The 12,036-nt window shown below is 44.9% G+C and overlaps 1 protein-coding gene across 1 annotated transcript in view; it reads right to left on the bottom strand.

The window, feature by feature from the left end:
• Positions 1-12,036, bottom strand: part of CABLES2 (Cdk5 and Abl enzyme substrate 2) — a 49,291-nt gene that overhangs the window by 17,307 nt on the left and 19,948 nt on the right. The window lies entirely within an intron of this gene.

Here is a 12,036-nt window from a genome sequence, read left to right as displayed (position 1 = left end):
TGAGGAATTTGTCTTGGAAAAGGGTGCAGGAGGGAAAGGACTTGCAATGCATGCAACAAGAGAAGGTTAATGCTGCTTTTGAACAAGTACCTTCGCACACTGGCACATTCCACTATGTCTTCTAAAAACTCTAGAGAGCAGCGCTGGGAGATAAAACGCCTTCTGCAAAAATGCACAACACCACGAAGAGCGAACAATATTAGTTCATGGTCTCCGAGATCAGCAAGCCGTCTCAAGCACAACAGTGGCCCGGCATGCAAGCTTTCCCGAGCTGTAGCTTTCAACTTTCAGGGAACACCTTTCATACGGATCTGCTGAGGAATTTCCAAGGGTCGTTCGTAGAAACTCTGAATATTTTTGGTCATGTGTAAAAAACAACTACCAAACAAAACCACCCACCATGCCAATGAAGGGTTCAGCTTGTATACCCATACCCTAATCAGAAATCAGCTCACTATATTATTTTGCCTAGGCTTGCAGAGCAACTATTTACAACATGCCTGCTGTCCTCATTCCACTTCTTTTAAGGCTGGGCGAGGTAGCTACGGTAGTGTGCGAGTAAGGACCGGCTCTACCATTAGGCAGAGTGAGGTGGCCAGCAGTAGTGTGTGCTATGCGGTGGAGCACACTGCCAGTGCTGAACGGCCAGTCCAGTCAGCTTCTGTGTGGCAGCAGCACAGTTTGTATGATCTGGTCCTTCACTGAGTTGGCCCTGGCCACAGTGCTCTTCCTGGAAGCCAGGTGCTGCTGGGAGATTACTGCTCCCCCTCCTCAAACATGAGCAGGGGGAGGCTTACAGCACCCCAACTTTAGCCATACTGAAATGGTTTATTCTGGGCCTGCACTGCAACAAAAGTGTGGGTTGCCAGAACCTTCTACATGCAAGTGACTCTCCTGGTCTGAAGATGGGAATGAGGCGGGTGGATCATACAGTTTTGGACTGCAGGCTCATGCTCTGAAAATCCTCTACGTAAAAAAGAAGAGAAGACTTGCCTGCAAGAAAAATTTAGTATGAAGGTTGGAATGTCTCCCCAACAGAGATGCTGCTAGTGGATTTTTTTTAATGCATCCCGATGTACCAAAACACAAAACAAAACAAAAACGTGCATAGCAAATTATGGATAGTGCTGCTCTAAATCTCTCTTGATTAATTATTAGCTGATTAAAAGTCTAAGCATTCAAAAGCAGGGTCTCCCACCTGCAGCTTAAAACTTCTGCCACTTCCTTCTGTGTAATGTGAAGCTCATCTCTATTATTGCATTCAGAGATGCAAGAAGTTTAAATGAACAGGGCAAGCAGCCTGTACACTCTGGAAACCCCAGATAACTAATGCCACCACAAAACATCTCAGCTGGCTGTGACCATCTCTTCTGTGCCTTATTTAAGATACCAGGTAATGCTGCCTTTCCTTATCAGCTAATCCATCTTTCCTTATCAGTTAATCCAAAAATCAGGTTTTCACCACCATGTGGTGGCTTGGTCTTAACACATCCAGTTCTGGGAAACAAGCGCCAGAGGGTATATTTAATTATAGCCATCTTAAAACAGTAAATTGCAATACAATGGCAAATCCAAATTACAAACCTTCCTTCTCACATATTCAGGACAAGCCTTTCTAAAATGAAGTTATTTGTGTCTTGCAACTAACATGTCAACTGTTCTCCTCTATATAATTCGCGGCACTAAATGCTGCTTGTAAACAACCATCCGTCCGTCCATCCATCCTGGAAATGGTTTATTATAACTCCCATCTTGCCTCTGCACTGAGAGTGATAGCCTGTGAATTAGCATATGAAATTACATAAAAACTAGTCTCTGGAACGAAAGCTGCAAAGGAGCTATTTCCACAATCAGTCACTGCCACCATATCCATTTGCTGTGTTCAAGTTATTAAAATCCCTTGTAACTATACTTGAAAACCATCCGTTTTGGAAAGCCTTTTGGAATGTCCTTTCTAACACTGCCCTTCTCTTAAGAACAAGCTAATGGAAATTCTGTCCCTTCAGCAGTAAAAGGGCAAAGAAAACAAATGTGTTTAACAAGTATCCTGGGAATTTGCAAAGGGATCTTCCTCTGGTGGTGGATCTTGGTAGCTTTTACTTTCTGGTAAAAATAAATAAATCCATTTCTAATTTCAATTGGTAGAGGTGGGAAGACTCAAGCCCGGGGATCCGATGTGGCCCTCCAGGCCTCTCTATCTGGCCCTCAAGTTTTCCCCCAGGCCACACCCCCTCATGAGCTAAACCTCTCACTGGCCTTGCTTCACACACTGCTAGAATTGTGTGCCTGGTTAGAATGTGCCCTTGCACTCCGATAATTCTTGCTTGCCCAGGAGAGGGATGCTTGAGTGTGTGTGTAGAAAGGAACCTACTGCCCGAAGGGGAAATTAACTTTAGTTGCTCCGCCCACTTTTTGCTCCTGGCTCCTCCCACCTCACCCTGGCCAAAGGTTGCCTAGGAGGAAACGTGGCCTCTTCAAGCAAACAGCAACAAAAAATTTCCCCATTCTTGGGGACGACAAAATGTTGTTCAGGAACAAGCAAGCAAGTTAAGCAGCTGGAAAAATCTTAAGTTTCTCTTCAGAAATAACAGCTACCAACCTCAGCTTTTTAGTTTAGAATATAAATAAACAGAAATAGCTTGGAACAATTTTCTCGTGATAAAGCACCTCTGCTTCAGAGAAAAGGAACACAGGACACTTTTCATCACTGCACACCTCTCGCCAAGATCTCGATCAGAGCTAGAAACTACTGTATTATATCCTTGACAGCTCTGGGGGGCTCTGTTGTGAGAAGAGATTAATACGTTTAATAAGCCTAACCTAACATTTACCTAACCTTAATTAATTTCTACAACCTTGCGTACAAAATTCGCTTGGCAATTATTTTTAGCAAAGCAAGTGGAGTTGAACAAAGATGAGACACCATGGGATTTGTTCAAGGTTACAATGAGCTCTGGGCCCAAGAAAGAACTGCGGGAGACTTTCACATCAAACTCAACAACTATCAGTTGCGGTACAAGTGCTGACTTTGGCTGAAACTTGGAAAGGAACGTCCGTCAAGTATATCCAGCCCCACCAATGCTAGCTTGCATTTACTACTTTATTGGTGAATCATCTGATGAAAATGTAAGAATATAGGAAACTGGCTTATACCAAGTCAGGACATTGGCCCACCCAACTCTGTATTGTGTACTGCAGGAATAGCCATTGTGGTGCCCTCCAGAGAGTTGGTCTGCAACTCTCATTATCGCTGACCATTGGACATGTTGGATTGAGATGGTGGGAGTTGGGGTCAAGCAACATCTGGGATGCACCATGTGGGCTACCCCTCATCTACCTTGACTGGTGGTGAGTCTCTAGCATCTTCCCGTGCCCTACCTATAAATGCCAATAACTGAAATATGAACTTCTGCACACAAAGCAGGTGCTTTGCTAACATACTATGACTCTTCTACCTACAGACTGCAACAAGGGTAGATAAAAATCATTGATACAGTTTTTTTAAAAAATAATAATCAATTTTTAAAATTCAAAACAGATTTTTTTAAAAAAAATTAATTGGATTATTAAAATAAAATGCTTTTGGAGGAAAAATCTTTGTAGAGATAGTTTTCTATTTAAGTTACATTATAGTCCAAAGGCTATTCATCAGGAAATAAGGATTTGTTTAAGTTTTTCATGTGTGCTAAAACTTAGTCTTTTTAAAAATTGTTTAACCACATCAATTAACAAACATTGATACACATGCTATAATGTTATTTTAGTTAAATAATTTGTTTAAATTGTTATTAAGGAAATGATTATTTTTCTCCTTCTGATAAAGTACAGCAGAAAAGTTGTCCAAATATAAACAGTTCACTTATTAAACCTCACAATAATGTCATAATTATTGGTCTATGTTCTTCTAATAGTATAACGAAATCAGTAATTTTTGATAAAACTGTAAAAACTACTCTGAAAATTTATTACTGTATTCCAAAAATGAAACCTTCATCTGGTTGTAAATGTAAATATACCAGCAAGAATGAGTCTTTCTGTAAAAAAATATTATTTAAATCAAGTCTTACTGACTAGTGATTTAAATCAATTTTATTTAAATCAAATGCATCCTGCTTGCAACCTTCTCTTTGTGAAAAGCTAAACACGTAAGACCACAAAATCTCTATGCACATGGAAAATCAATTATAGTTGACTTGCAAAAATCACCTGTGTACTTAAATTACCAATACTATTCTCGCTCTGCAATCTTACTCATATAGAGATGCCCTGACAATTCAACAAAAAATGGTGTTTAAGAATGATTAGCACATCTAATATATAGATACTGTATATGAGACTGTACATGTATCTTTGCAGTATAATTATTTCTCCAAATATGGGTGTTTATCCATCATCCCTGGCCCTCAATGAACTGCAGTCTTGGGAAATTTTAAAGGCATCATTTGAAAACTTACTTTTTGTCCAACAAGCCTACTTAACAACAAAACAAAATAGTATGTTACCCCCCACACACTCCATCATCTGTCATATCTCTCTGTTTCACAGATAGCAATCATAATCCTCATTTTATCGACTAATGGAATTATCCTAAGAACAGGCCACATACTGGGTCAACGGTGTCAGGATTAGCTCTTGGCTTATAGTTCACTGGACTATGTCGGCTTATTTCTGACTATTTTCTCAGTAATGTTCTTTGGATTTAGGGCACAAACTCAACTGGGCTATAATAAGCTGTGCATCTGATCACTATCACCCACTGAAAGAATAGTAGTTAAGGAAACCCAAAGCCCATCGAGAAAGCTGGACAAGACCTGTCCAGCAAGCTTGCACGTTCATGCCAATGCTAAAACAACTATGCACTGATATGATTGCTTTACTACTAGGAGAAATGCTCTTAGGTTTTACCAGTTAATCCAATGATGCCACCATGACGCACCAGCTGCAGTGCGATGTAACAGCATTATGCCTAGTTGGTGGTCATTTGCTATCATAATTTGCTGGGCCAGGCTGAAGCTCCATCTCGTCCAGCATCCTGTTCTACAGAGGCCAACCAGATACCTGTAAGAAGCCTGAAGGTGGAAAATGACTACAACTATGTTCTTCCCACCTGTGATTCCCAGAAACTGGTCTCCAAAGGCATATGGCGGAGGTAGGACATAACCCTTGTGGCTAGCCGCCATATTGCTAAATGCTTATCTAAACCACTGAGCCTCTTGGGCTTGCCAATCAGAAGGTCGGCGGTTCAAATCCCTGTGATGGGGTTAGCTCCTGTTGATCAGTCCCAGCTCCTGCCAACCTAGCAGTTCGAAAGCACGTCAAAAAGTGCAAGGAACGTCAGTCCCAACTCCTGCCAACCTAGCAGTTCGAAAGCACGTCAAAAAGTGCAAGGAACGTAAACAGCATTTCAGTGCGCTGCTCTGGTTTCACCAGAAGCAGCTGAGTCATGCTGGCCACATGACCCAGGAAAACTGTCTGGGGACAAACGCTGGCTCCCTCGGCCTGTAAAGCAGATGAGCGCCGCAACCCTAGAGTCGTCTGTGACTTGATATAATTGTCAGGGGTCCTTTACCTTTACCTTTTTTACAGCAGAATCCCGTCAACAACTTCCTTTGCCACTTGCACACAAGCCAAGAAGAACAAGGGTTGAACACTTTCAAAAGTCTTGCTCATGTACTTCAACCTCGGCAACTGCATTATGATGGGGTGCGGAAAAACAATCTCTCAAGGGCATCTATGGAAGGAATGTTTATAGGTAAGGGTAAAGGGACCCCTGACCATTAGGTCCAGTCATGGCTGACTCTGGGGTTGTGGTGCTCATCTCGCTTTATTGGCCGAGGGAGCCGGCGTACAGCTTCCAGGTCATGTGGCCAGCCTGACTAAGCCGCTTCTGGCGAACCAGAGGAGCACACAGAAACGGCGTTTACCTTCCCACCGGAGCGGTACCTATTTATCTACTTGCACGTTGACATGCTTTCGAACTGCTAGGTGGCAGGAGCAGGGACTGAGCAACGGGAGCTCATCCAGTCGCGGGGATTCGAATTGCCGACCTTCTGATTGGCAAGTCCTAGGCTCTGTGGTTTAACCCACAGCGCCACACCGAGAAATATTGGTCTCTGTGACTTTTATAATCTGCATGTGTCCACTTATTTTGCATTATCAGCCCGCTTTTTTGATGCAGGGCAATGAGGTCACTCAGGCCTCCTTCCTTAGTCAGGTACTATCTTTATAAATCTAAAGGAAAAAAGCAAGTTGGGAATCTTAGTATGCTCAGATCTCACCCAGTGCCAATTCCTTCCTGTAATACACACAACCAGCATGGTCAAAACCCAAAACAAAGGTGAAAAATGCTGGTACTTTTTGTTTTGTTTTGTTTTGTTTTTCTTATTGGTAGCCTAGCTAGAGGCCAAGGCAACTCGTGGGAACATGATCCCTTTGCTATGCAACAAGGGCAGGCAGTGAGCTCATTCAGAGATCAGAATTGCACACAGCTGCCCATCAATCCCCTCCAGGCATATGGATAAAAAGATACAGATTGGCTCCCCCAGGGGACGCTTTTTAGCTCGCTTTGACTACAGGGAGAATGGATTGCTGCCGTACTCACACCCACACAGCCCCCAATGCGTGCATCTGGCTAAAATTAGGTTCCAGTGCTCTTTGAAAAGTACACAAAGCACTAGTTTCAAGCACTATACCTGCAATAAAAAACAGCTACACACAGCTACTGATACGATTCTTTAGTACAGCCTGTATTTAACTTGGAAGAATGCAAAGCACCAGGTGTCCAACTTTATATATAGGGATATGCCAAGAGCGGATAAAGGAATTCCACAGGACTCCTGCAATATGGAATGCAACCCCTCTAACATTGTCTGCCAGGCTTTAATATTACTGAATAAAGGGCTGCCAAAAGCAGTCATACCTAGGGACAAGTCAAAGAAATAATTAGGAATTTGGCATGGGCAAGAATGAGGCAAATGGGACAATAGGTAACACCAATAGCTGGTCCTACAAGGAAATTTTACAAGCTAGAATGGGAATCTAGGGATTAGCCGATCAGGCAGGTGTAAAGAATGCATTTAGGAAAAGATCCCCCAACTGTTTTTCTGCTATATTTATACTTATAGTTTCTGTTGTTACCAAATGTTATATTTTTATTCCTTGTTGAAAGCGATGTGGAGTACTTTGTAACAGGGCAGCTGTGATATTCTGATCCAGCTCACCTACAGCACTTGGGATTTCATGCCACAGAAGTGAATCCTAAATAGCGAGAGCTATCCAGCGTTCCAGTTCTGAATATGCATCCTTGTTAATCCTTGCTTCGCCCCCACAAAAGCTAACTGGCCAGCTCTTTTGTAATCCAAGTTGAAAGTCATTAGGGAGATGGATCTAGCCGTCAAAAGTTTCATTGGCTGCATAAACTGGTATAAGAAAATGGAATATCTCTCACCACTGGACAAAAGCATCTCCATGGAAGGTGCTGGTGGGGTTGCCTCCCTCGCTCTTTTTTGCAAGTAACTCTGAACAAACTAGCTAAGAAAGCCTGAGATTGGCTTTATTTCAACTGGAAGTATCTGTTTATCTTCCCAAATAGGCTGGTATTTTCCATTCTGTTGGTTTAAAGAGGATATCCCCCTCCTTACTGAAATCTTCTCCGAAAGCTAGATTAGATGGGCATTTAAGCTATGACCTTGTGTTTTTAGAATATTTCACAAGGTTTCATTAAGTTTTACATCTGTTTCGGGATGTTTATCCTTGGGGAGCAGTCTATAGTAATTACTTGGTGTAGGGAGGGATATTTATACAAAAAGGGGGTCAGCCCGCAACCAAAGCCCCTCCTCCAAACAATCACAGTGACCTACAACCACTGCAAACAAAACAAAACATCCTTGTCCCACTTTCTCTCTCACTAGATTTCATTGAAGTAAAACCATGTGAAAGAGTGAATCACCATCATCGTTTCATTAATGAATGAAATTTCAGCATCCCTACACGTCCGCCTTTGCTTAAGCTAATAATTCCTATTTCTATTTGTGTTGTGCTCTAAGGCTGGTTGGCACCACCATGATGCAAGATTCGAGAGACCTTGTTAGCATGTGAAACCTGAGACTTCTTCCAACTGAGGCACACACAGCAGATCAGATAACCTTTCTGACTTCCGCGACACCATCTGCTGCACTGGTTAAGTCCCAGGTATTTGGATATTCAGATTCAAGTTGCATTCACAAACCTAGCAAAACTAGGAGTTATTGTGCGGTCTACCTGCTCCCCCAAATATCTTATTACAAAAAGGGATTTACAGTGGAACCTCGCAAGACGAAATTAATTCGTTCCGCAAGTCTTTTCGTCTTGCGAGTTTTTCGTCTTGCGAAGCACGGTTTCCCATAGGAATGCATTAAAAATCAATTAATGCGTTCCTATGGAAACCGCCTTCAGACCAGGTCCGGGGACAGTCTGTCCCCCGACCTCTTCTGAAGGCCGGTGGGGGGCGAAAGTCTTTGCTCCCCCCCGCCTGCCTTCCCGGGACAGCGGAGATTTGCCGCCCACCAGCATTTTAAAAACCCCGGGACAGCGGAGGACTTCTCCGCTGTCTGGGGTGATCTTAAAATGCGGGCGGGCAGCAGCGCTGCTGCCCGCCAGCATTTTAAAATCGCCCCGGGACAGTGGAGGAATTATCTGCTGTCCCGGGGCGATTTAAAAGCCCCCGGGAAGGCAGGCAGGGGGGACAAAGACTTTCGCCCCCCACCGGCCTTCAGAAGAGGTCCTGGACCTCTTCTGAAGGCGGGCGGGGGGCAAAAGTCTTTGTCCCCCCTGCCTGCCTTCCCGGGAGAGCAGAGAAACGCAGCGCTGCGTTTCTCCGCTCTCCCGGAAGGCAGGCAGGGGGGAGCAAAGACTTTTGCTCCCCGCCCGCCTTCAGAAGAGGTCCAGGACCTCTTCTGAAGGCCGGTGGGGGGCGAAAGTCTTTGCTCCCCCCCCCGCCGCCTGCCTTCAAAAGCCATCCGAGATAGCGGGAAGCGCTTCCCTGCTATCCCGGACTGCTTTTAAAATGCTGGCGGTGGGGAGCAAAGCCTTTCGGCCCCCGCCGGCCTTCCTAGACCTCCTCTGAAGGCCGGAGGGGGGGAAAGGCTTTGCTCCCCACCGCTAGCATTTAAAAGAGGTCCCCGGAGATTTCCCTATGGGCTTTCTTCTTGCGAAGCAAGCCCATAGGGAAATTCGTTTTGCGAAGCGCGTCCAAAACGGAAAACCCTTTCGTCTAGCGGGTTTTTCGTCTTGCGAGGCCTTCGTCTTGCGGGGCACCACTGTACCAAGATACATGCAGCATGGGTACCACAGACTGCTAACAACCTGGTTTGTTTAGGGCAGTGTTTCCCAACCTTGGGCCTCCAGCTGTTTTTGGACTACAACTCCCATCATCCCTAGCTAGCAAGACCAGTGGTCAGGGATGATGGGAGTTGTAGTTCAAAAACAGCTGGAGGCCCAAGGTTGGGAAACACTGGTTTAGGTGCTTTTTTTTAAAGAGAGAAACCCCCCCTCCCATGCAAAATATGGGTCTGGGTTTAGTCATCTAAATTCAGTAAACAGAACCCTGGATGCAGCGAATCACGCAAAATTCACACAACAAAATGTACTGGCAACCGATGAGCCTGGTATGTGACAAATCACTATATCAGAGTTCAAAGGTGTTTGCAAATGGGATCATAGTGAGCAAAATCTGGAAAGTCGCAGAAACCTAAAATTCAACAGAAGCCATTGAGAAATTTGAGGATTCCCCACTAAGAGTTGCCATCCAAGTCAACTGGCAGAAGCCCATCCGTGGCAAATCAATTCCAACGTAGACTACTAGAATCACAAGGTCTACTCTGTGTACCAGTTTTCTGCCCTCGGGCTTCCACCCACACTGCTGGCACTACTTAAGAGTGCACATCTAAAAACAGAATGTGCGTGGAGCTTGTGTGTTTTATTGACAGACACAGAATAGAAACCATAGGTGTGACCCTCTGTCATCAATCCAGAATATTAGTCTTCAGCCTTTTAAGACTAGGGTGCGAAAATAGAATATGATTCTACATAATGTAATTATATTATATATTTATAAGGTTGGATGCTACCACTGCAGTGGCAGTGGCTGTGCTCCAAGTGGTAAAGCCCATTGGCTCAGAAGAGTAGAATCATAGAGTCATAGAGTTGGAAGAGACCACAAGGGCCATCGAGTCCAACCCCCTGCCAAGCAGGAAACACCATCAGAGCACTCCTGACATATGGTTGTCAAACCTCTGCTTAAAGACCTCCAAAGAAGGAGACTCCACCACACTCCTTGGCAGCAAATTCCACTGTCGAACAGCTCTTACTGTCAGGAAGTTCTTCCTAATGTTTAGGTGGAATCTTCTTTCTTGTAGTTTGAAGCCATTGCTCCGTGTCCGCTTCTCTGGAGCAGCAGAAAAAACCTTTCTCCCTCCTCTATGTGACATCCTTTTATATATTTGAACATGGCTATCATATCACCCCTTAACCTCCTCTTCTCCAGGCTAAACATGCCCAGCTCCCTTAGCCGCTCCTCATAAGGCATCGTTTCCAGGTAGTTAGTTTGTTTTGCAAATGATGGTTGCGAGGAACTCTGGACTCCCTAGATCAGTACTGGCAAAACTGTCCTTAGGAAGATATTGTGGCCTGATGTATTTTTCCACTTGAATGTGCAGGAGTAGGGGTAGTGCTGGGAATGACCTTTCCAACCATTGCATTTTATACAAGCCACCCTGGGAAGAGCATTCCACAAATGGGGAGCCACTGCAGAAAAGGCCTGTTCACGTGTTCCCACCCTCCTGACCTCTTGCAGAGGGGGCACAAGAAGAAAGGCCTCAGATGATGATCGCAGGGCCCAGGTCGGTTCATATGGGGAGAGGCAGTCCTTGAGGTATTGCAGTCCTGGGCCCACAAATAATAAAACGACATGTCTGGGTAGGCTTGCCTTAACGAAAATGTTGTCAGCAGGTGTCAAAACCACACAACAAAGGTTCCTGTCTGGTATAAAGATGTTAATAATAATAATAATAATAATAATAATAATAATAATAATAATAATAATAATAATACCTGCCTATCTGGCTGGGTTTCCCCAGCCACTCTGGGTGGCTTCCAACTGAATATTAAAAACAACACAGCGTCAAACATTAAAAACTTCCCTAAACAGGGCTGCCTTCGTTGTCTTTTAATAGTAAAATAGTTGTATATTTCATTGACATCTGATGGGAGGGTGTTCCACATGGCGGGCACCACTACCGAGAAGGCCCTCTGCCAGGTTCTCTGTAACCTCACTTCTCACAGTGAGGGAACAGCCAGAAGGCCCTTGGCGCAGAACCTCAGTGTCTGGGCTGGATGATGGGGGTGGAGACGCTCCTTCAGCTATACAGGACCGAGGCCGTTTAGGGCTTTAAAGGTCAGCACCAACACTTTGAACTGTGCTCAGAAAAGTACCGGGAGCCAATTAAGCGCTTTCAGGACCGGTGTTATATGGTCTCGGTTTCAAAGTACAGTTGCTGCAGCACCAAGAGTTTTCGACAAATGCCCTTGGGCGATGGTGAAGTCTCCTTCCTTGGAGGTTTTTAAGCAGAGGCTGGATGGCCACCTGTCATGGATGTTTCAGCTGAGATTCCAGAATTGCAGGGGGTGACCCTTGGGTCCCTCCCAACTCTAAAATTCTATGATTAAGTAAGAATTAATACCATATTTTTCGCCCTATAGGGCGCACCAGCCCATAGGGCGCACCTAGTTTTCAGGGGGGGGGGGGAATCAAGGGAAAAAAATATGACACCCCCCCGCAGCTCTGGGAGCAGCGGACAGGCCTTCTCCCTGCTTTTGCGGGAAGTGGCAGAATTCCCCCACCTCCCGCAAAAGCCCACAGGAACCGCGCTGCTTTCCCCCACTGCCAGCCTCCAAACCAGGTCGGAGAGTAGCAGGAAGGCGTTGCGCACCTTCCCGCTGCCCCCCGATCCTCTGGGGCTGGCGATAGGGGGAAGCGCTGCTTTCCCCCACTGCCAGCCT

This window comes from Podarcis gaigeae (assembly GCF_964106915.1).
Source record: "Podarcis gaigeae genome assembly, chromosome: 6".
NCBI classification, from domain to species: Eukaryota; Metazoa; Chordata; class Lepidosauria; order Squamata; family Lacertidae; genus Podarcis; species Podarcis gaigeae.
Note: the sequence above shows the minus strand (reverse complement) of the source record. Positions and strands in the feature narration are given on the sequence as shown.